General features: G+C 42.8%; 1 long non-coding RNA gene across 1 annotated transcript in view; it reads left to right on the plus strand.

Moving 5' to 3' along the window:
- The first annotated feature begins 5,160 nt into the window (after positions 1 to 5,160).
- The window catches only part of LOC145510055 (uncharacterized), a 30,649-nt gene continuing 11,601 nt past the window's right edge, over positions 5,161 to 24,208 (plus strand). The window contains exons 1-4 of the long non-coding RNA XR_014056651.1: positions 5,161 to 5,409; positions 6,975 to 7,177; positions 7,328 to 7,443; positions 17,283 to 17,482. This is a non-coding gene — a long non-coding RNA (uncharacterized LOC145510055). The remainder of the gene's footprint in view (positions 5,410 to 6,974; positions 7,178 to 7,327; positions 7,444 to 17,282; positions 17,483 to 24,208) is intronic.

Here is a 24,208-nt window from a genome sequence, read left to right on the forward strand (position 1 = left end):
TGATTCTGAAATTATTAGAGGAGAGTAGCAGTGTGAAATGTTTGAAATGTGGTTGATTAATGCATTATAGATTTAAAACAATTCTATCGAATTATATTCTGAGCAGCCTAAAAGTAAATGTATTCAGTATAATGAGAGCAGCTTAGTGGTCCGGAAGAAGGTATTCAAATGCTTCCTGTTAATGGGGAAATTCTTCAAATGTAATCTATTCATGCATACATTCATTTATCTATTCTGCCAAAAATATTATCAGGCACTTCCCATGAAAAGCATTAAGAATTGGAAATACAGAAATGAAATTCAAGATTCTCTCCCCTCAAGAAGCTCAGCATCAAGCGTAATGCACACAAGAAAACAATTGCAGTTGAGAATAGAAAGATGTAGGAGGGAAGTAAAGACAGATTAAGGATTCCTCCCCAGATTGGGTATTTAGGTGGGGTTTCCTTGAGCTGTGACATCCCAGCTGATTCTTGAAGGATGCATGTGAGACAGCAGAGAGAAGGGAAGGAAAAGACACACCAGAAAGAAGTATCATCAAGAGGACGATCCTGCTTGGTGCCTTGTTGTAGGGACTTCAAGGACTTATTTAAGGATTTACTTTTCCTGTGGTATAAAGGTGACGCCACATGAAAAATTTAAGGTTGGAGAATAGGCCAAATGGGTTTGGATGAGCTACCAACCTGTTTGTACTTAAATCATTTAATAATAATTCAAGAGAGAAGCAATGCAGAGTTCTAAGCATGGGAATAACATAAAGGTTTTCTTTAATCTTTAATTTTTTATCAAAGTATAGTTGATTTGCAATGTCATGTAAGTTTCTGGTGTACAGCATGGCAGTTCAGTTACAGTCAGTCCCCTACATACGGACCTTCAAGTTGTGAACTTTCGAAGATGAGGACGTGGGTTTGCATGTCCAGTCATGGAAGTTAGCTCGTGTGTCTGGTGTACACTGTCATGTTTATGCATTCTCTACAAGTGGTTGTGTTCTGTTCTTTTGTATGAAAAATATTATAACCCTATTACAGTACAGTACTATATAGCTGATAGTGTGAGTTAGATACATAGGTTAACTGTGTTGGAATTATGAACCAAGTGGACTTATAAACATGCTTTCTGAACGGGATTCCTTTGGATGTAGCAGTCTTACTATATATAACTGAATATATATGCAAAACGAAATATATATATAACTTGATTATGCTTTTTCAAATTCTTTTCCTTTATAGGTTATTAGCATAATATTGAGGAGAAGGCAATGGCACCCCACTCCAGTACTCTTGCCTGGGAAATCCCATGGACGGAGGAGGCTTGTCGGCTACAGTCCATGGGGTCGCGAAGAGTCAGACACGACTGAGCAACTTCACTTTCACTTTTCACTTTCATGCACTGGAGAAGGAAATGGCAACCCACTCCAGTGTTCTTGTCTGGAGAATCCCAGGGAAAGAGGAGCCTGGTGGGGTGCCATCTATAGGGTCACAGAGTCGGACACAACTGAAGCGACTTAGCAGCAGCAGCAGTAGCATAATATTGGGTATAAATGAAGTTCATGAAGCTATCTTAAGCTATCATGTGACAGTTTGTATTTCTTAAGTTTGTTCATAAGGACGAATACATTAACAAAGGAAAAATGCCTTTTCTCTATGGAGAAGAGCTGAGATTTTCCATGTGATATAAAACCTATGCTGCAGAGAAAAGCAAGGCATCTCCAACCACCTCTATCTTTCTCCTTCCACTCTTGCTCCTTTAATCTTGGTTTTCTCAGGAGGACTGCATGTGCTGCTCCTTCTTGCTGAGATATTCCTCCTTCAGATCCTGGCAGGGCAAGCATTCTCCACGTATGCAAATCTCCTTTTAGAAAGCCTGGTCTTCCCTTGTGATTCAGCTGGTAAAGAATCCACCTACAGTGCGGGAGACCTGGGTTCGATCCCTGGGTTGGGAAGATCCCCTGGAGAAGGGATAGGCTACCCACTCCAGTCTTCTTGGGCTTCTCTTGTGGCTCAGCTGGTAAATAATCTGTCTGTAATATGGGAGACCTGGGTTTGATCCCTGGGTTGGGAAGATCCCCTGGAGAAGGGAAAGGCTGCCCACTCCAGTACTCTGGCCTGGAGAATTCCATGGACCATATAGACCATGGGGTCGCAAAGAGTCGGACACGACTGAGCGACTCACTTTCACTTTGTTCAATCAGCACCCTCCTCCCTGGCTCTCCATCCCCTTTTCCTGCTTCCTTTCCTCCACTGCGCTTACCTCCACCTGATGTTTTCATCTGTCTATTTACCAGTTGGTCTTCCACCTTCCCCACTAGGATGGGAGCTCCGTGCAGGTGGGCAGGAGTTTAAGTGTTTTTCATCACTTTACCTTCAGACCCTGTAACAGTGCTTGATACCGCTCACTATCAGTTGAATAAATAAGTGAATAAAACCCAAGTTCTCCTCAAGCCAGTGACAAATAACTGACTAAATGGACGTGAAAATTCTAGCAGAATACGTTGTTATAATTTCACAACTATTTGAAGGACTAAGCTGGCTTGATACTGTTACAGTCACACACACACACCAAATGACTAGCAATTTCCATAATAAACCCATTTTTCACAGACATGTGCCCTTTGCTTGGTCTTGTGGGCTGGTTACAATAGGCATAATTAAAGCAATAAATAAAAATGTCACCAACCACACGGGACCTGGAGTCCATTCCTAAGGGGATTCTGTGGTGTTTGACCCCTGTTTCACTAAATATAGACTTCAGTAGAGGAAGGAAAGTGCTCATAAGTAAGGAATGAATGGGCATGTGTCCACTGGCTGCCGTTCTCCATAATTCAAGGCCACAGGTTGTTTGAGGTCCGGGTCCTTCTACTCTATGCACCTGAAAATGATGTTCGCAGTCATTGTTTCTAGAGACCAGAGCTGCGTATAACTTGCCTCTTTTGTATGGTTCACGCATAGCCATAGAACCGGTTCATCTCTTGAATGCTGATGAAACAGGGGGTTTTGGGAGATAGTTTTCCACAGAGGTTTTGCATTTCTGCACAGCTTGCAAACAGAGGTAGTGGCAATCATTTGTTCTGAGCTATCTTCCTGATAAAATTTGGATAGCAAAAGACCTTGAAAGAGAAAGATAGCATCACCCTTTGGAGCAAAGTTAGTTAGGTTTGTTTGCACTCTATTACAGAAAAGATGGGGCTTCCTAATCTTATGGTTCTTCTTCTATAATACAGCCCACCATGATTTCACATGTTACCTGCTTCCCTTCAATTCTCTTTGGGGCAACTGGAGCTCGGAGAACTGGTACGGTAAAATCTTGCTACTCTGGCCATTGCTCTTGCTGTTTCCATCTCAAAACCAGAAGTCTCCTATCTTTTGCCAGCGCCCACGAAACAGTGGCAGGTTAACTTATTTACTTGCGAAGAGTATAAAATTTCACACCGTTACAGTCTTGACAGTTGATACTTGGCACATTCTTGTTGATTAAGCAGAACCTGTAATGATGATATTTACAAATGCTGGTAACCAGGATCAAGTACCAGAAAACCACATTTCGTAAAAAGCAGTTGAATGGACCCAGAGTTCAGCCCAGAGAACAAAAGTCCAAGAACGGGCATGAGGATGGTCTTATACTCTGTGAAGAGTAATAGAAAAGAAAGAAGTCTCTTTGGCTGGACTGTTACAGAAGACTCAGTTCAAATCAAATCAATATAGGGAAGATTCATTGTAGTGAATTTCAGCCACTGAGTAAGGGGATACAAGGAGCCACAATAATGCACAGGGGTGAATTGGATTTAATTACAAAGGCTCAGAGTCAAATTGTTGTTGTTTAGTTACTAAGTTGTGTCTTTTTCTTCTGAGACCACATGGGCTGTAGCCTGCCAGGCTCCTCTGTCCATGGGATTCTCCAGGGAATAACACAAGAGTGGGTTGCTGTGCCCTTCGCCAGGGCATCTTCTTGACTCAGGAATTGAACCCACAGCTCCTGCATTGGCAGATGGATTCTTTACCACTGAGCCACCAGGGAAGCCCAAACTCTAATGAGGCATGCTCAAAAATGCAATGGCTTTCTTTAATCGGTCCTGTTTTAAACACACCTCTGGGATCATGTATAAAGAACCCTCTCAACCACTAGATGACTGATGGCATCTTAGGTTTCTTGAACAAGCTTAGATTCTTGAAATTTTTAGTTCTTTCCCTGCTCATGAATGCTTTCTAGACCACAGACCCAAGGAAGTCAGATTGCTGTTTTCTGTGTGGACGTGCCTGGAGCTTGAAGCCATAATATAGATTTTCCTTCCATACTATTGTGACATCTCATAAAAGTAGAACTCCAGTGTAGAAAGGAACTCTAACCAGAGATGGGAAACCTGGATCAGTCACCAAGTCATAATGTTGACTTTGGCCTGTGCTCATCCTCCCACTGTGCAATTATGTAGCATCCGCTTTATCCTAAACTTTGCACTGGGTGTAGAGATATGAAAACACAGCTCCTTGTCCTTGACAATTTCAGATCTAGTTGGGGACACAGATAAGTAAATCGACAAGTAAAGTATATTTTCCTGAGTGCTAAGGCAGGTGTAAATCCAGACTCCTGTAGGAGCAGAGACAGGGAGCACATGAAACAGATAAAAAGAGGGTTCTGGGATAAAAAAGAGGGTTCTGAACAGTTTCCAAGAAGAGATTACGAGTGAGCTGAATCTTGGATGACAAAAAGGGATTGAGCAAATTCAAAGGTGAGGTTGAGGTGTAACCTTCATAAGAAAGGCAGGTTGTGAGAGTCCCTATAAGACAACAATTCTGTTTCATCAACAGATTTCAAGGGAAGGAGAAAAAAGAAGAGACAATGAAGAATTAGAAGAGACTAAGGGACTTATCAACCAGTTGCAATATGTGGATATTATTTGGATCTTGAGTTAAACTTTAAAAAATAAATTCATGAGACCAAAAAAAAAAAGAAAAGCAAGTTGTAAGACACAGTAGAAGGTGTGAAACATCCCTGTGAGTTAAAGAAACCACAGTAGTATGGTCTATCCAAAGCCAAGGGGCACATGAACAAGTGAGCCGGCTGGAAAATAAAGCAAGGGCGAGATCACAAAAGCCCTCGTGGGACAGACATGAGTAGTGACAGCTAGTCACAGCTAGACTGTGATTTCACAAGGATGACTCTGCCTGCAATGAGCAGAGGAGGGAAGGACCTGGCGTTGGGAGAGAATCCATGAGGAGGTGGTTCCCCAGAGAGATGTTGAACTTGAACAACTGTGATGAGCTGCCCTCTCAATTACAGGCACAGAAACCTCCTGGACTTGCCTTAGACATTCTTTACATGCCCTGAGTAGTTCTAAATCCTGTCTTGGACTCTGCACCCTGCTCAGGTCAGGACTCCAAGACAAAATAGGCGGGGCTGGTCCATCACCTGCAGCAGGTAAATCACTCTGGGAGAGCAAGGGCCAGCCCCACCCATCCTCATTACTCTGGGCTTTTCTAGCTCCTCTAAAGGCATTATGGGTGCTGGCTGCATCCTTCAATGTCTATGCAGAACATTGCTAGACCTGTGAGAGGGAAAGGGCTTGGTTGCTAGGAAACTGATGACCCGTTATTAACCACACCTACAGGGTAGCTCCAGATGAAGTCCTTTCTCTTTAGAAAGGAATGGCTAATTCCTCCTTTCAGTTGCCATTGCCTACATATTAATTTCCTTTCGGGGTTCAACAGCCATCTGGCCCATTAACAAAGGGTTTCTAACTGATTATGCAAAGTGTTCAGAGCTAAAACCTGGCCAGATGGGAGTCTTTCTTTTCTGCACTCCTCCTTTGAAATCAGAAAAAAAAAAAATTAGGCAGGTTTTTTCTTTTTAATTTCTTTGGGACTAAGAACAAATGACATTGTGACAGTACTGTTTAAAGTTTTTACCTGCATTTCTTTTCCTAAGTGATTTCTACTGAATATACCTACCACTCCAAGCAAAGAACTGGGTGCATCATGGAGGCAGATAAGAGGGAGATGTGGACATTCCCTCCCGATAAGTCATGATCCGTTGGAGAGAGAAGGTGCCAGGCAGGAAATGTGAGCAGGAGGGGCAGGTGGTGCTGACTCTTGTGCTGTGACCAAGCCCCGGCATCACTGCAGTGCCCGGTCCTTGGTGGGCACTAGATATGGATTTGGAGCAGAAAATAAATCACAAATCAGAACTGAAAATGTCCACTCCCCCTCGGCACACGCCCTGGGTTCCTAACAAAATGAACAAAAAGTCAAAGCAGTTCAACCACAGTCCAACGACGTGAGCCCCAGAGAGAAACAGGTGCTCCTAAGGGCAGCCACATGGAGGGAGCACAGTGGTGACCGCCTGACCAGGCTCTCACTCCAAGAGCATAACCAGGAGGTCAGCTAGTCTCTCTAATAGTTCTGGTCTGCATTGTGTCCCCTCCTCCTCCAATTCACATGCAAAGCTCTAACCCCCCGTACCTCAGGATGTGACCTTATTTCAAGATCTTATCTTAAAAGAAGTGATTAAGTTAAAATTACAGTATTGGGGTGAGGCCATAATTCAATCTCATTGTCGTTGTTTGATTGAAGTCGCTCGGTCGTGTCTGACTCTTTGAGGCCCCGTGGACTGTAGCCTACCAGGCTCCTCTGTCCATGGGATTTTCCAGGCAAGAGTACTGGAATGGGTTGCCATTTCCTTCAGTTGTGTCCAACTCTTTGCAACCCCATGGACTGCAGCATGCCAGGCTTCCCTGTCCTTTGCTATCTCCCAGAGTTTGCTCAGATTCATGTCCATTGAGTCAGTGGTGCCATCCAACCATCTCATCCTCTATTACCCCCTTCTCCTCCTGCCCTCAATCTTTCCCAGCATCAGGATCTTTTCCAATGAGTCAGCTGTTCAAATCAGGTAGCCAACGTATTGGTGCTTCAGCGTTAGTCCTTCCAATGAATATTCAGAGTTGATTTCCTGTAGGATTGACTGGTTTGATCTCCTTGCTGTCCAAGGGACTCTCAAGAGTCTTCATCAGCACCACCATTCAAAAGCATCAATTTTGTGTGACCTTACAAGAGCAGGACGATACCCCAGGGAAGCCTGTGCACAAGGAGAAGACACGTGAGGACACAGCAGGAACACAGCCTTCGAGAGAAGCTTCACATGATCCCAACCCTGCTGGCAATTTGATCTTGGACTTCTGGCCTCCAGAATGGTGAGCAAATGAACATTTGCTATTTAAACCACCTATACTGTGGTACTCTATTATGGCAGCCCCAGCAAACAAATATAAGAATTCTTACACAGACCATTCAAATCTATGGAGATGCAAACTGAATCTTCTCCTTTCTCTTTTCTAATTGAGAATTAATGGTGAAAGCTTTTAAGATGGGACTCGTGAGACACAGAAATAAAGGCATCAGAGGCCAATCTGCTCTGATGAAATACAGCTCCAGGGCTGACTCAGGAATGAAGCTAAAGGTATGTCTTTTCCAACACAGAATAGCTCACTTTCCTCTACCCTCCGAGTAAGTGGGCACCGAAAGAGGATGTTCACCACAAGCTCAGAAGTGGGAGCATCTGCCCCGGGTTCTAACAGTTTCTGTCTAACTGACAGAAGTTTCCACACTGGTCAGCTGATCTCCCTTCCTCTGTATTCCTGCCCCTTCTCCTTGCCCATCACCATCCACAACCTCAGGTTCCTGAAAGTGAAAGTCACTCAGTCATATCCGACTCTTTGCGACCTGATGGACTGTAGTCCGTGGAATTCTCCAGGCCAGAATATGGGAGTTGGGTAGCCTTCCCTTCTCCAGGGGATCTTTCCAACCCAGGGATTGAATCCAGGTCTCCTGCATTGCAGGTGAGTTCTTTACCGGCTGAGCTACAAGGGAAACCCAAGCATACTGGAATGGGTAGCCTATCTCTCCTCTAGCGGATCTTCCCGACCCAGGAATCGAACCTGGGTCTCCTACATTGCAGGCCGATTCTTTACCAACTGAGCTATCAGGGAAGCCTGAAAAGATACACCAAAAGCAACACTCAGGAGCTATTCTCAAAGTATGCCTTTGAACAAAAAAATGAAAAGTCACTAGTAAAATATCAGAGCAAAAGGAGTTCTGTCCAGAGCCAGTTTGTTTTTTAAAAAAAACAAACAGATTGTTTTTTTTCTGTCAATGCAGGAGACATAGGAGACTTGGGTTCAATCTCTGGGTTGGGAAGATCCCCTGGAGGAGGGCACATCAACTCACTTCAGTATTCTTGCTTGGAGAAATCCCATGGACAGAGGAGTCTGGTGGACTCCAGTGCATGGGGTCACAAAGAGTCAGACATGACTGAAGCAACTTAGCAGGCACGTAGCAACTATACGAACCATATAAAAAAACAGAAAGGAAAATGCATGCAAAGGATAAACCGAGAACCCAGTCTAGAAGAAAACATAACCCAAGAAACAGAAGGCAATTCGCCACCAGTGTTCGTAGTTATTGAGGAGTCTAATGAGAGTGTGAATTCAATACAAACAAGTGTTCAAAGATGACATAATAACGCAATAGAACATGATGAAAAGGGATGTTGTGGCCTCAAGGAAGAAAAATATAGTCAAATAAAATATACTTTCATTACAGAACCAAAAAATAAAATTAAAAAAGGAAGAAAGGGAACAGACATTGTTGAAAATTCAATTACCGAAAATGTGAAAAGACTTAAAACATGTGTATTGTCATATGTGAAACAGAGCACCATTCCATGTTCGATGCATGTGACAAGGGCTCGGGGCCGGGGCAGTGGGATGATCCAGAGGGATGGGAGGGGGAGGGAGGTGGGTGGGGGGTTCGGGAAGGGGAACACATGTAAACCCATGGCTGATTCTTGTCAATGTATGGCAAAAACTATTACAATATTGTAAAGTAATTAGCCCCCAAGTAAAATAAATAAATTTATAAAAAAAAAAAAAAAAAAAAAAAACAAAGAAGTACCAGAGGAAAAATAAACATCTCTGAGCTAAAAAAAAAAAAAAAAAAAAAAAGACTTAAAACTAACACAAGGAAGACAGATTAAAAAGAGAAAAAAAAAAAAAAATCAGATAGCTGCTAACAGATAGGGAGAGTGAAAAGGATAAATCCAATGTTCATTCATATTCATTTTACAAACATGGAGTCTATCCATGTGGACAGTCTCTGTCTTCAGTGCATTTACAAACAATAAACAAACAAGTCAACATGTCAGATGGTGATAGATGCTGAAGAGAAGCAGAAAACAAGGCACTCGGGATGGAGGGTGTGGGGGTGGAGGTGTTGCTATTATGTGCAGATGACCAGAGAAGAGCCCTGGGGTAAGGTAACTCTGCAGGTGAGACCTGACTGAAGGCAGGGAGCCAGTCCAGAGTTCTGGGGACAGAGAACACAAGTATAAAGACCACAGGGTGGTTGAGAATGTGCCCAATCAGTATGGAAGCACAAAATGGCCTCTGCAACTACAATGGACTCATCGATGGGGCTGATGCTAGGACATGAGGCTGGAGAAGAGGTAGGAGCCAGGTATGCTTTACTCTGTTGGCCATCGTGTGTATTTGGTTACAGAATCCATAGAGGGGTTTGAGTGGAGGAAAACAGCATCACGCTGACTGATGTGTTGCAAATAGAGCGTTGTGGAGCGAGGGTAAAAGCAGGACACCAGTTCAGTGGCTACCGCCAGACCTGCAGCAAGAGGTAATGGTTTAGACCAGGGTAAAGGGAGGCTTGTAGAAAGTGGTCAGAATCTGATATATTGAAGGAGAAGGTAACAGGATTTGCAGAAGGATCAGATATGGGGAACTTCCGTTTGCAAGAGAGGAACCAAGGATAACTCCAAGGCTTTTGACTTGAACATCTGGAAGGATAAATTTCCCATTTATGAGACTGGGGAAACTGGGGCAGGAGCAGGCTTGCAGTGGGAACTAGAATTTGATTTTGGGTGTGTTAAGTGTGTCTCTTAATTCAAGGAGAGATACGAGCAGGTGGTTGGATATCTAATTCTGGAATGCCAAGGAGAGGTCTGGCTTTAAAGATATGAATGTATGAGATGTCTGTATGTAGTTCTTGAGGTGGAGCATACACCAAATAGAACAGAAAAAAATATTCAAGGATATAATTTAAAGAATCCATGACTTTGCAGATTAAGAGAACTTGCTCTGCTTCAAGGAAATTTCATGCAGGATATCTAAGCACCAAGAGTGTGCAATTGCAGAGACATATCCTGATTCAGTTGCTGAAATTCAAGGATAAAGAGTGAGCTTTTTGGGCACCCAGGAAGGAAAAGGAAGCCCCAGAGGAAGGAGACAGAGGCTGATCATAGCATTATTCAATAGTCAAAGGTAATAGACCAGTGTCGATATTTTCTGGAGGAAAGTGTGATTCAAGAATACCAGGCATAACCAAGACATTGTTCAAGGACAGGACAACAGTAGATATTCTTAGGTAACTCACATAGCTCAGGAAATATTGCACCCCTGAGTTCTTACTGGAAAAAAAAATTACTTAAAAATGAAATCAAGTCACTTAAGAGATGAATCAAAGTATATAGAACTCAGGAATGGAGGATGTGGTAACAGTGAGCATTGAGTCCAGTTATATATAGACCTGATACTAAATAGTGGGGAAATGATTCTTACAAAGCAGAATGCAAATACTACAAACATTGACGGTGTAAAAATGAGCGTCTAACTAACAAAAATCAGGAGGTGGTAGGAGAGATGGTGGGAGGAAGTCTGTGAGTGCTAATGGTTTCATCATTTATGTGAGTCAATCAATGCTGCTGAAAATTGCAACTTGTAGTTTAAAATCACCTAATGTCTCTAATTATGACTTTCATAATTTTAATTCTTAATACCAGAGTATTTTAAAATATCTATTATGGTAAAGATTCAAGATTAGCAATTCCTTCTATTTTGTTTTAATTTCTTTATTTTGGTAAATTTGAAAAAAAAACACTTTGAATGAAAAATGGTACTTTATAGTATATTTTTAGGAAAACATCTTATCATTCTATTATCTATCTATATTTCTATATAGAAAAAATATAGAATGACATTCACCTAAAAATATTGATGGTTAGCTTTGAGTGGGCTAATTTGATGTGATATTTTGTTTTGTGTACTTTTCTATATTGCTTGAATTCACAATGAGCATATATTATTTTTTTCAAAAGAAATACTATATTTCTTTTTTAAAAAAGTAACCATGAGAAATGGCTTGCAAGCAGCTGCGACAGAAAAATGACAATGGGATTGTCCTGTAGGAGGCTTTCTTGGAGGAGGGGCTTGAAACAGAACATTTACCAATGGGAAAGAGCTGGTTTGCCTAAGGAAAATAAAATATTTGAATCTGTGGAATCATACAGAAAAGGCTCAGACACAGGTATTGTTTTATTCAGGGAATAATAAAGGCTTTCTTACATTCATTGCCTGCTATGTGTTAGAATACAAATACTGGTCTCAGGGTGTTCAAGTTCTGCACCTACCAAAGAAAGGAACAACCCTTGACCTGCTTCCGGGACATAATGTCTGAATCCTTGGACTATCCTACCTGGTAAGAGTGACTTTGTGTACCTGACCATGGCTCACACCAGCTCATTTAGATAGCTTATGTTAATGGTGTGATGTGCGGTGGACCCCAGTTTCTGTTCTCCAGCACCTATTCTATATGAGTACAAGCTCTGGGGAGCCTGAAGACCTGGTGAAGGTCAGTCATGTGGGTGCACCATGACAAACATTAGCCTATGGTGATGGAACACCAATCAAAACCCTGGACGCCAAGGCTCAGGTGAATTTCTCTGGTTGGCAATAGTTTGTCCATGCTGTCACACATCATTGCTGGGATGGTTAAGTGCTATTTGCATGACCCCATTGCTTCCACTTTTTCCCCTTCTATTTGCCATGAAGCGATGGAACTGGTTGCCAAGTAGGGATGTGAGAGTTGGACCATAAAGAAGGCTAAGTGCTGAAGATGGATGTTTTTAAATTGTTCTGGAGAAGACTGTTGAGAGTCCCTTGGACTACAAGGAGATCAAACCAATCAATCAATTCTAAAGGAAATCAACCCTGAATATTCATTGGGAGGACTGTTGCTGAATGTGAGGAGCTGACTCTTTGGAAAAGACCCTGATGCTGGCAAAGACTGAAGGCAGGAGGAGAAGAGGGGACAGAGGATGAGATGGTTGGATGGTACCACTGACTCAATGGACATAAGTTTGAGCAAACTCCTGGAGATGGTGAAGGACAGAGGAGCCTAGTGTGCTACAGTCCATGGGGTCTCAAAGAGTCGGACACGACTTAGCAACTGAACAACAATACATTTGATCCCACTGCGGGGAGGGCAATAGGAACCTGACACTGTCTCTCCTGGATTCTGTCTTAAGCACCTTTTTCCTTTGGAGACTTTAATCTGTATCTTTTCACTCGAGTAAACCATAACCACAAGCATAACAGGTTTCCAGGGTTCCATGAGTCCTATTGCTGGCATATCGAGTGCAGCACTTTCACAGCATCATCTTTCAGGATTTGAAATAGCTCAACTGGAATTCCATCACCTCCACTAGCTTTGTTTGTAGTGATGCTTTTCAAGGCCCACTTGACTTCACACTCCAGGATGTCTGGCTCTAGGTGAGTGATCACACCATCGTGATTATCTGGGTCGTGAAGATCTTTTTTGTACAGTTCTTCTGTGTATTCTTGCCAGCTCTTCTTAATATCTTCTGCTTCTGTTAGGTCCATACCATTTCTGTCCTTTATCGAGCCTATCTTTGCATGAAATGTTCCTTTGGTATCTCTAATTTTCTTGAAGAGATCTCTAGTCTTTCCCAATCTGTTGTTTTCCTCTATTTCTTTGCACTGATCGCTGAGGAAGGCTTTCTTATCTCTCCTTGCTCTTCTTTGGAACTCTGCATTCAGATGGGAATATCTTTCCTTTTCTCCTTTGCTTTTCACTTCTCTTCTCTTACCAGCTATCTGTAAGGCCTCCTGAGACAGCCATTTTGCTTTTTTGCATTTCTTTTCCATTGGGATGGTCTTGATCCCTGTCTCCTGTACAATGTCACGAACCTCTGTCCATAGTTCATCAGGCACTCTGTCTATCAGATCTAGCCCCTTAAATCTATTTGTTACTTCTACTGTATACTCATAAGGGATTTGATCTAGGTCATACCTGAATGGACTAGTGGTTTTCCCCACTTTCTTCAATTTCAGTCTGAATTTGGCAATAAGCAGTTCATGATCTGAGCCACAGTCTGCTCCCGGTCTTGTTTTTGCTGACTGTATAGAGATCTCCATCTCTGGCTGCAAAGAATATAATCAATCTGATTTGAGTGTTGACCATCTGATGATGTCCAAGTGTAGAGTCTTCTCTTGTGTTGTTGGAAGAGGGTGTTTGCTATGACCAGTGCGTTCTCTTGGCAAAACTCTATTAGCCTTTGCCCTACTTCATTCTGTACTCCAAGGCCAAATTTGCCTGTTACGCCAGGTGTTTCTTGATTTTCTACTTTTGCATTCCAGTTCCCTATAATGAAAAGGACATCTTTTTTGGGTGTTAGTTCTAGAGGGTCTTGTAGGTCTTCATAGAACCGTTCAACTTCAGCTTCTTCGGCGTTACTGGTCGGAGCATAGACTTGAATTACTGTGATGTTGAATGGTTTGCCTTGGAAACGAACAGAGATCATTCTATCATTTTTGAGATTGCATCCAAGTACTGCATTTTGGACTCTTTTGTTGACCATGATGGCTACTCCATTTCTTCTAAGGGATTCTTGCCCACAGTAGTAGATATAATGGTCATCTGAGTTAAATCCACCCATTCCAGTCCATCTTAGTTCGCTGATTCCTAGAATATCGACGTTCATCTTGCCATCTCCTGTTTGACCACTTTCAATTTGCCTTGATTCATGGAACTCACATTCCAGGTTCCTATGCAAGACTGGAAGGGGTCAGTTTTCTTTCCAATCCCAAAGAAAGGCAATGCCAAAGAATGCTCAAACTACCGCACAATTGCACTCATCTCACATGCTAGTAAAGTAATGCTCAAAATTCTCCAAGCCAGGCTTCAGCAATACGTGAACCGTGAACTTCCAGATGTTCAAGCTGGTTTTAGAAAAGGCAGAGGAACCAGAGATCAAATTGCCAACATCCGCTGGATCATCAAAAAAGCAAGAGAGTTCCAGAAAAACATCTATTTCTGCTTTATTGACTATGCCAAAGCCTTTGACTGTGTGGATCACAATAAACTGTGGAAAATTCTGAAAGAGATGGGAATACCAGACCATCTGACCTGTCTCTTGAGAAACCTGTATGCAGGTCAGGAAGCAACAGTTAGAACTGGACATGGAACAACAGACTGGTTCCAAATAGGAAAAGGAGTATGTCAAGGCTGTATATTGTCACCCTGCTTATTTAACTTACATGCAGAGTAAGTACATCATGAGAAACGCTGGGCTGGAAGAAACACAAGCTGGAATCAAGATTGCCTGGAGAAATATCAATAACCTCAGATATGCAAATGATATCACCCTTATGGCAGAAAGTGAAGAAGAACTAAAGAGCCTCTTGATGAAAATGAAACAGGAGAGTGAAAAAGCTGGCTTAAAGCTCAACGTTCAGAAAACTAAGATCATGGTATCTGGTCCCATCACTTCATGGCAAATAGATGGGGAAACAGTGGAAACAGTGTCAGACTTTATTTTTTGGGGCTCCAAAATCACTGCTGATGGTGATTGCAGCCATGAAATTAAAAGACGCTTACTCCTTGGAAGGAAGGTTATGGCCAACCTAGATAGCATATTTAAAAGCAGAGACATTACTTTGCCAACAAAAGTCCGTCTAGTCAAGGCCATGGTTTTTCCAGTAGTCATGTATGGATGTGAGAGTTGGACGGTGAAGAAAGCTGAGCGCCGAAGAATTGATGCTTTTGAACTGTGGTGTTGGAGAAGACTCTTGAGAGTCCCTTGGACTGCAAGGAGATCCAATCAATCCATCCTAAAAGAGATCCATCCTGGGTGTTCATTGGAAGGACTGATGTTGAAAGTGAAACTCCAATACTTTGGCCACTTCATGCAAAGAGTTGACTCATTGGAAAAGACCCTAATGCTGGGTAGGATTGGGGGCAGGAAGAGAAGGGGATGACAGAGGATGAGATAGTTGGATGGCATCACTGACTCGATGGACATGGATTTGGGTAGACTCCGGGAGTTGGTGATGGACAGAGAGGCCTGGCGTGCTGCAGTTCATGGGGTCGCAAAGAGTCGGACACGACTGAGTGACTGAATTGAACTGACGAGTCCTTTTGGTGAACCATCAAACCTGAGGGTCATCTTGTGGATTTCAATAGGACCCCACTTTACAGGTGAACAACTGAAATTCAGAAAATTGTATGTGACTTGCTCACACTTACACAGCCAAGTAATCGAATCCAGTAATCCAGATGAGATTTAAGCCCAGGTCTTCCTGGCTATAAAGCATTATTTTTCTCCCTGTAATAGAAGTTTTCAAACCATTTTTCTTTTTAGCACTTTTTAATACTTTGGGAGATATGTAATGAAAATTTAACAGAACCCTAGATATGCAAATCAACTACTAAAAATAGGGTAACTTCACTGAAGTGTGGGTGGAAGGTTTTGGATTCTTTCGTCTTGTCCCACACACCCAAGCCCCTGAGGCGTTTGATGCTAAACTAGACCTCTGGGGATAAGGCTATATACCTTCACCAAGCACATTTGTTGCTTTAAGAGTGACTGCCCACCTTACCCTTCTCTACCCACCTGACTCCTCTATGGTCATCTCAGGCTTCACATCTTCCTAAAAATTTCTCCTTATCCCTTAGGTCATAGTTCAGTGGCTTAGGATGACTACCTGCTCTGCTTTGCCTGAGTCCATCTTGGTTTTGGCTCTGTACACCCTAACCACTGGGACTGTTGATTATCTCTTTCAGTCTTCTGTTGCAGTGCCCCTCAAACTTGACTGTAGACACAAGTCACCTGAATCTTGTTAAAATGCAGACTCTGACTCAGTAGGTCTGATGGGACCTGAGATTCTGCATTTCTAACAAGCTCCCAGATGCTACTGCTGCTGCTGGTGGCCTCTCTGGAGCCAGGACCACACTTTGAGTGGCAGGGGATGGGAGCACGCTTTGTTTTCTGTATCTCAGTAATTTTTGCAATGGATTGTAATTTCCTGTTTGTTGGTTTCCTCCACTAACCTGTGAATTCTCCAACAATAGGAACCATGTTCCAAGTCTGTGTATTCCCAGTCCTAGGAGGGTATACAGCACAGAGTCTGTGCACAGAAGGATTCCTCTTGAATGCACAAAGAGTGGAATTCCTGGAGAGGGTCCCAGGATTCATGCCTGAGGGCCAGCTGGAATCTAGTAACCAAAGAACCTTGTGTGGGGCCATGAAGGAACCTGATGGACCCTAGAAATGGGGATTGTCTAGCCTGCTGTCTTCCCCGTCTCCTCACACTGAGTCACACCTTGAAAAGTATCATGGGCGAGGGTGACCGAGGCTAGAAATATGAGTACACATGTCTGAGATGGGATGAGTTAACTTCATTCAAATGCTCCACAAAAGTGGATGCTCCACAAAAGTGCCCTCTGGTTGTGTCATTAATTAAATACACTGGGGTGCAAACTGCTTTCTCCAGAGCAGTCCTCACGCTCTGAGATGCTGCTTCGTGGAAGGTAAATGGAGCCTAGGCTACTTTGACTCTGGTTTTGTGAGACAGCCTATTGACAGAGAAGGGAAAGGCTCTGAGAAGTTGAGCAAGTTGCCTAAGACAATGGCAAATGAGCTGCTCCAAGTGGATATACTTTACTGATTCCTTGTCTAGAGCTATTTCAACTGCAACACGTGGAATCCCAGGGTAAAAATTCATTGTGAGTGTGCCTGCCAGGGGGATGCATGATCGTGCCCCCATGACAGCATATTCAGGGAATCTGTGAAATGGCATCATTACACTCACAAGCAGAGCTATCAAAAGTTTTAAAAATTCAACTATATAGATTCCTAAAAGAAATGGCCTTTTGGCCAATGACCTCTGAATTGAGCTCTGAAATGACTCTGTAGGGGGCATTGCCTGGAGCCAGCGGGACTGCAGCCTGACATAATTCCTCATCTGTTCAAGGGATAAAGGGAAAAGCAAAGTTTCCCCTTATCTGGGAATCCCCCGTATTTGGAGGATTTTGACTAGACCTTGATGTTAATTAAATTGTTTCTCAAGCTTAATGTATTATATGTAATGTTTGCTTTTTAATGACCACCAGATGGTTTTTCAATGCTAATGAGTGGGGTATAATGACTCCCAGATTCCTGGTAGAAGCTGTAGAAGTCAGCATGCTGTCAGCCAAATGGATGCCCTGGGCAGACTGAGCATTCCCCTGGGACCACCACCAGTCCAGCACTCGGGCAGCAGTGGGAAAGGGGGTTTGCCACACTGGTGACATCACATCAGGCTCACAGCAACAAGGGATTGCCCAAATGATGCTGACCTCAGCGTTAGCACATGGTAGGTACTACACGGAGCATGCTCGCAGAACTAAGTGCATAATAATTGAGCTGGATCTCAAGAGTCCAGAGTTGCCCACCTTTCATCAGTATGATAAGAAGCTTGTGGAAGCTTCCTGTTGGGAGGGGCTGGCTGTGGGGGAGTCTGGGTCTTGCACTGATGGGCGGGGCCATGCTTAGTAAATCTTTAATCCAATTTTCTGTTGAGGCCAAACTATGGTAGGGGTAATTGAAGCAATGGTGACCTCCTTCAAAAAGACTTATGCCAGTGTGCCACAGCTCCTAGAAATGTTGTATTCGGTGCCCCTGACCTCACAGCAGGCCATTGTTGACCCACACCTCCACTGGAGACTCCTGGACACTCACAGCCAAGTCTGGCTCAGTCTCTTGTGCGGTCACTTCTCCTTTCTCCTGAGTCCTGGTACGCACAAGTTTTTGTTTGTGTCCTCCAAGAGGCTGTTTCCCTAGTCCTGTGGAAGTTCTGTAATCAAGTCCCACTGGCCTTCAAAGTCAAATTCCCTGAGGGTTCTCAGTCCCTTTGCCAGATCCCCAGGTTGGGAAATTTGTTGTGGGCCCTAGAAGTTTTGCAGCAGTGCGAGAATTTCTTTTGCATAATTGTTCTCCAGTTTGTGAGTCATCTGCTCAGAGGATCTATGGTGGAGCTAATAAATCCTCCTCCAAGAGGACTTATGCCACTCGCTGCACCTCCCAGGTCTGCTGCAGCCAGAGCCTCTGTGCCCATGGCAGGCCACTGCTGACCCGTGCCTCCACAGGAGACACTCAAATACTCAAAGGCAGGTCTGGCTCAGTCTCTTGTGGGGCCCCTGGGTTCTGGTGCTCACAAGGGACCCTCGTTTATGCCCTCTAAGCATCTCTGGTGGATATGGGTTTTGATTCTGAATGTGATTTTGCCCCTCCTACCATCTTGTTAGGGCTTCTCCTTTGACCTTTAATATCTTTTTTTGGTGGGATCCAACATTCTCCTGTTGATGGTTGTTTAGCAGCAAGTTGCGATTTTGGAGTTCTCACAGGAGAAGATGAGTGCACGTCCTTCTACTCTACCATCTTATGGCAGGATCACTTCATGACAAATAGTTGAAGAAACAACAGAAACTGTGACAGACTTTAATTTTCTTGGGCTCCAAAATCACTGCAGATGGAGACTGCAGCCATGAAATTAAAAGACGTTTGCTCTTTGAAAGAGCAGCTATGACAAACCTAGCTGCTGCTGCTAAGTCGCTTCAGTCGTGTCCGACTCTATGCGACCCCATAGACGGCAGCCCACCAGGCTCCACCATCCCTGGGATTCTCCAGGCAAGAATACTGGAGTGGGTTGCCATTTCCTTCTCAAGTGCATGAAAGGGAAAAATGAAAGTGAAGTCGCTCAGTCGTGTCTGACTCTTAGCGACCCTGTGGACTGTAGCCTAACCAGGCTCCTCCGTCCATGGGATTTTCCAGGCAAGAGTACTGGAGTGGGGTGCCATTGCCTTCTCCGATGACAAACCTAGAGAGCATATTAAAAAGCAGAGACATTACTTTGCCTACAAAGGTCCATATAGTCAAAGCTATGGTTTTTCCAGTAGTCATGTATGAATGTGAGAGCTGGACCATGAAAAAAAGCTGAGCACTGAAGAATTGATGCTTTTGAACTGTGGTGTTGGAGAAGACTCTTGAGAATCCCTTGGACTGCAAGGAGATCAAACCAGTAAATCCTAAAAGAAATCAGTCCTGAATATTCATTGGAAGGACTGATGCTGAAGCTCCAACACTTTGGCCTCCTGATACGAAGAACTGACTCATTAGAAAAGACCCTGATGCTGGGAAAGATTGAGGGCAGGAGGAAAAGGGGACAACGGAAGATGAGATTGTTGGATGGCATCACTGACTCAACGGATATGAGTTTGAGTCAACTCTGGGAGTTGGTGATGGACAGGGATGCCTGGTGTGCTGCAGTCCATGGGGTGGTGAACAGTTGGACACGACTAAGTGACTGAATTGAACTGTATCAGTATGATAATCGTCCTTGATTATTTAAAAAATAACTTTAACTTTATTATTAAAATCATGAAAAACTTATTATTAATATCTCTGCAGAAAAATTAGGAAGTATAGGTAAGGAAGAAGAAAATGAGGAAGGAAGAAAGAAATGAAACAAACAAACCAAAACACAACAGATCAAGAAAGAATTGGGGAAAAAATAGATTCATTTGCCTAAATCTTGTTTGGCTCAAATACATTTGTTTTATGAGTTATGTGTCAGTTCATGTGCTTGTCTAAAATTCAACATCTTTTGCATCTTTTTGGATCTTACTCTTTTCTTTCCATCTTTTTGTTATTTAAGTATTTTTAACAAAATGTTACTTCTAACTTCAGAGCAATCTTGATTTATTTTAGAGTATCTAATTAGGGTTTATCAAAATCACAGTTTTATAAGTAATGAAAAGCATCTGAAAAAGGGATAATTTTAGCAAACTGCTTGTAGATATTTATAGCACTGGTCTAGGAAAATTGGTTTTAGATGAAGTGGCTGTTACCAAGCTCTTTACCTGTGAGTGACCAATCTCCGCATTGGTCTTTGGCCAATTGTTTTGACATGAGTTCACTCATTACTGTAGCATAAAATAGACACACACACACATATACATGTACATATTACATTAGATATATTAAATGTATCTTACAGGCATACTTTATATCACTATACTTAGAAGAAGATTTTAATTTAAAACCTACTCAATTAATGAAAACGATATGTCGCTAGAAATTTTAGTATAGCATGACTTTAAATTCCTGAGTACTGTTGAGAATTGGACCATAAAGAAGGCTGTGAGCCAAAGAATCGATGCTTTCAAACTGTGGCGCTAGAGAAGACTCTTGAGAGTCCCTTGGACAGCAAGGAGATCAAACCAGTCAATCCTAAAGGAAATCAATCCTGAATATTCATTGGTAGGACTGATGCTGAAGCTCTAATACTTTGGCCACCAGATGTGAACAGCCAACTCATTGGAAAAGACCCTGATGCTGGGAAAGATTGAGGGCAGGAGGAAAGGGGACAACAGAGGAGAAGATGGTTGGATGGCATCACCGACTCAATGGACATGAGTTTGAGCAAGCTCTGGGAGATGGTGAAGGACAGGGGATCCTGGTGTTTGGGTCACAAAGAGTCAGACATGACTTAGTAACTGAACAGCAACAGCAACTATTGTGTTGGCCAAAAAGTTTGTTTAGTTTTTCTGTAAGATGTTATGGGAAAATCCCCAACAAACTTTTTGCCAACCCAATATTTGTGTCCCCTGTGAAGTTACCATTGGACGTTGCCGTTGTTTTCACTGTTCTATTATAAATGATACATTCTATTGCTGGCTTTCCTTTGTGCCCTTAACAATAAAGTATCTCAAGCAGCTTTTCATGACCTTAGTATAGAGGATTCTTTTGGACAGTTAGTTGTTTATGAGAAGATGCTGCATAATTTTTAAAAACTATTCCTTATTTATTAGGTCTAAACTTGTGTGGATATGCATTGTATTTCCTCCTATTTAATTCCCAGAGGTGGTATGAATGTTTTTTAAAGCTTTCAATCACATATATTCCCAAATATCCCTCTAGAAAGGAGGTGCCAATTTATATTTCCATCAGTGGGATATAATAATGATATAATAATAGCAATTTCCCTACAACTGCTCACAACTCTAGGTTTTCTTTTCTGTTTCCTCACTTTAATTCCAAATATAATGCATGCTCATATTAAAAAGAAACACAACAAAGCAACCCAATAGTACAAATTTATAAAGAGCAAAGGTGGTGCTAGCAGTAAATAACCTGCCTGTCAATGCAGGAGACTTAAGAGACACAGGCTCGATTTCTGCGTGGAAAAGATCCCCTGGAGGAGGGCATGGCAACCCACTCCAGTTTTCTTGTCTGGAGAATCCCATGGACAGAGGAGACCAGCAGGCTACAGTCCATAGGGTTGCACAGAGTTAGACATGACTCAAGTGACTTAGTACACACACACACAAAAGGGACAAAGGCCCTTTCTTTCACTTTATTTCTCCCCTGACTCCTGTATTCAATTTCCATACCAAGGAGCACCTCTGTTAAAATTTGTTTGTGAACTTGCTTCCAGAACACGCCCTTATGCGTTTAAATTTCACGCACTTGGTCCTAAGTGGAATTCACTCTATTCCCTGTGTTCCTTTTTCACCTAACATATTTCAAACATCTTCCCATGATAGTCCCTATAGATGATTCTTTTGAACAATCCCATAATAATACTCTACTGTCGCAATCTTTGGAAACTACTCTTAATTAACAAATATTGCAGTTCCATATACATATTTACTATTCATAATGTTAAGAAAATTGGCCAATTTGATTAGTAAGAATATTTTTGTTTCTTTTGTCTTAATATCCATTTCCCTGATGTCTAAATTTGATTTCTCATCTACTTATCAACCATGTGAATTTCTCTTGAAATTTGGTAGGTCACGTTTTGAAGCAGACATTTCTAATACATTAAGTCCCCTACATACAAACGAGTTCTATTCCAAGAGTGCATTTGTAAATCCAATTTGTCAAGTCCAACAATGTTAGCCTAAGAATGCAACTAACAATCAGCTATATAGTACTGTACTATAATAGGTTTATAATACTTGTCATACAAAAACACGTAACAAAGACAAAAAGCAAAGAAAACATTTTTAGTCTTATAGTATAGTATGTTGAAAAATACAGTAGTGCCAGCTACATTACCTCTGCTGTTACACTTGCTTCTGGACATCTTGGGCTTGAAATAAAGACACTGTACTCCTGTACTCTACACAGTCCTGCACTATAAGGTACCAACCACTTGCAGAGGATGCACGCAGGCGACAATGCACATCAGGCACGTGAACTAACTGACATGATTGGACACGCGAACATGGGTTTGCGTCTTTGCAAGTTCCCATCTTGAAGGTTTGTATGTAGGGGACTTACTGTGATGTGCTACCCCACACTTGCTAAGTGGGGCTAAGGGGCTTTTTCTTTCGGAGTAAATGTGAATGCAGAAGAAAATGTGTATCTTTCCCAGTTGAGGCAGTTAAGGGTAGCGGTGTCCCACAGTGGGAAAAGGAGAGGATGGGGCGAACTGAGACAATAGGGTTGACATATACACACTATCATGTGTGTAAAACAGACAGCCAGTAGGAAGCTGCTATATGACACGTGGGGCCCAGCCTGGTGCTCTGTGACAACCTAGAGGGGTGGGGAGGGGAGGGGAGGGAGGAGATGTACATAGAATGATGACCGGATTCCGTTGCTGGATGGCAGAAACCAGCACAGCACTGTAAAGCAATTATCCTCCAATTAAAAATATGAAAAAAGGAGTAGGGCTGTCCCAGAATCCAGTGAAGCCACAGTTGGAAGGGGCCTGGGTCCCTGAAGACCCTATGGACCAGAGCCTCCCATAGACTCCTCACACTGGCCTGGACTAGATACTAGGAACAAGTGAGCTCAGTGCTAAGCCACTGAGATTGGGCTTGTTTACTACAGGAATCAGCATTACTTACCGTGAAAACCATATGTGAGCTCTTTTTTATCTTCAGAAATGATCCCTGGCCCTTGAATTACAGTGGTTTTATTTTTAGTGTTTAGGAATAAACATGTTCAAATCCATCGGCTCGGGGCATTTTTACTGCTGTCCCTGCTGGGAACATTCCTCCCACGCAGCTGGCTGATGCCGTCTCATCTCTCAGCCTCAGCTTGATCATCGCCACCTCAGAGGGGCGGGCCCTGACCACCAGTCCAAGACAATAGCATCCCCACGCCTTAGTCTTTCTCACAGAGAGATGGCTATTTTCATAGCACTCCCAGCATTGTTCCTTTCTACGTGGCCTATGTGTTCATGTTTGTCTCCTCTTCTCTCTGGGAAGTCCATGAAGGAAGTTACTGGGCACAGAGCACTTAGCAGAGGGTGTGAGTTACAGTGGACATTCAGTAAACGTTTGTTGAAGAATGAATAAAATTCTCCACACTCTCTTCATAGATTTAAGTGGTGCAGATGAACCTATTTGCAAAGCAGAAATAGAGACACAGAGGTAGAATACAAACATAGGGACTCCAAGGGGGGAAGCAGGGGTGAAAGGAACTGGGAGACTGGGACTGACAAATATACACACTATGCATAAAATAAATAACAAACGAGAACCTACTATATAGCATGGGGACTCTACACCATGCTCCGTGGTGACCTAAATGGGAAAGAAATCCAGAAAGGAGGGAATAGACATATACATATAGCTGATTCACTTTGCTTTGCAACAGAAACTACTAATAACACAACACTATAAAGCAGCTACACTGTGTGCTTTCATGCTCAGTCGCGTCTGACACTTTGCAACCCCGTGGATTGTACCCCGCCAGGCTCCTCTGCCCATGGAATCTTCCAGGCAAGAATACTGGAGTGGGGTGCCGTTTTCTACTCTAGTGGCTCATTCCAACCCAGAGATGAAACCCACATCTCCTGTATCTCCTGCATTGGCAGGTAGATTCTTTACTACTGCACTGCTTGGGAAGCCCTATACTCCAATAATTTTTTTTTAAACAGCACTGCATATAAACATAATGGTGCTTCCTAGGTGGTGCCAGTGGTAAAGAATCTGCCTGCCACTGCAGGAGATATAAGAAATGCAGGTTCAATCCCTGGGTCAGAAAGATCACCCAGAGGAGAAAATGGAAACCCCCTCCAGTA

Source organism: Giraffa tippelskirchi, chromosome 1 (assembly GCF_054371585.1).
Source record: "Giraffa tippelskirchi isolate mGirTip1 chromosome 1, T2T-mGirTip1v1.2.pri, whole genome shotgun sequence".
NCBI lineage: Eukaryota > Metazoa > Chordata > Mammalia > Artiodactyla > Giraffidae > Giraffa > Giraffa tippelskirchi.